The following is a 1,666-nucleotide window of genomic DNA, read 5'->3' on the forward strand; positions in this document are numbered from 1 at the left end:
CAGTGTGATCAAGTTACCAAATACTAATGCAAAGAGGGCAACTTCTCCAGTGTACATATCTCCTTTCTGCCGGCATTAATTAGATGGAAATTCTCTATACCTTCAGTTCAGGTCCCACTGAAGAATCAGATAGCCCAACACAAATTAACCTGGCTGATCATATCTTAGTCCTTTGGTTCCTAGCAGCATATATAACCCAAATTTCTGTGTGTCTACCAAGCCAACCCCATCTAGGATCCCAGCATGGTGTATAGGCAGGGAGGCATGAGACAAGGTAGGGTTTGAAGGGTTCCTGAAATGAATCTGGAGTCAGTTTTGGGAATGGAATAACCCCCACAAGTCCCAGTGATTTTGCCTTTTAGGCATCATGAAGATTTTTTTTCACTCAACAGGATTTTTCTCCCCAGGTTTAAAGGCTGGCATCCCAAGGTAGAAGCAGCTGGCACAGTGGAAGGCATCCCCCAAATAACCATTTCCACAAGCTGACTTGGGTTGAGATCTCTTCTGCTCCTTCACTTTCTCCTATTCCAGTTCTTCTGCTGAGACACACGTGCAATTTTTACAGATCTTCCTTTTTGTCCCTTCTCTACATGAAGCACTACATAGGGAAGCTGGATCTGGCTTCTTCAAATCGTCTGGATCCAACAGTTCATCAGAATCAATGAGATCCATGCCATCATCATTCATGGTGTTGGCTGAGAGTGTCTGCAGCTTGGCAGCATTCAAGTCAGTGGCAGGTTTCTCTGATACAGCAGACTTCTTGGGAAAGGAAAGCTTAAGCTGGGTAGAAGAGCATACTTCAAAGCGTGGTTTTTTGCCTGTGACTTGAACAGAGACCAAGACGCCACTCTGGTAACCCAGGTGCTCCTGTCTTGACTGTACCTCCTCTGGGGTTAAGGACTCCCTCTGCAACACCTTCACTTCCACAAGCCCAGAGAGTGTCAGGGTTGAGCATAGCTTGGCTGTTGAGTTCACTTTGCTTTCATAAAACTGAGGTCGTCTTCACTGGCTCTTTCCACCTGGTAGAAGGATCCTAGCAACTTCTGCCAAAATCTCCGTGTTATGCAGCATTGTGCTTCCCGGAACCAGATCCAACAGAACAGCATCGAAGCTGGATACTTTGTGCTCAGATTGTAACAGACACAGGACTCTCAACCCCAGCCAGTTCCTGTAGTTTATCCACCAGACTTTTCAGAGCCTCCACTGGAGAAGACCCATCCCAGATCACCGCCACACACTGCCCAGGTGAGATTCCATACTCTGCCATTGCTGCAGCATCACCAGTCTAAAAACCAAGGCACCCACACACTCAGGAGCCACCACCTGCACCCACTCTGCAGCAGCTGATTCGGTGCTGTCCGGTCTCTCTTGAGTCAAAGATGGGGGGGAAAGGGGGGAGAGACGGGACAGGAAAGGAAGGAAGGGGAGGAGGGAGGAAAGGGAAATGGAGCCCTCGTGCGTGCTTGCGCTTCGATGCCCTGTTGTCACTCTCTTAATTCCAGCCTGGCTTTCAATCTCATTATTAACCTAAAACTGCTCTATCTAAAGTTACCAAAGATCTCTTAATTGCTGAATCTAATGTCCTTTTCTCAATCCTTATCCTTCCTGACATCCCTCTAGCCTTTTACCCTTTGTACTCTCTTCTAAGTTTTTGTGATATTTCTCT

The 1,666-nt window shown here is 47.1% G+C and overlaps 1 pseudogene; it reads right to left on the reverse strand.

Annotated features, from left to right (window-relative positions):
• Positions 1 to 358: 358 nt before the first annotated feature.
• Positions 359 to 1,279, reverse strand: LOC118834271 (annotated as a pseudogene).
• Between the last annotated feature and the right edge of the window lie 387 nt (positions 1,280 to 1,666).

The sequence above is a fragment of the Trichosurus vulpecula genome, chromosome 1 (genome assembly GCF_011100635.1).
Source record: "Trichosurus vulpecula isolate mTriVul1 chromosome 1, mTriVul1.pri, whole genome shotgun sequence".
NCBI lineage: Eukaryota > Metazoa > Chordata > Mammalia > Diprotodontia > Phalangeridae > Trichosurus > Trichosurus vulpecula.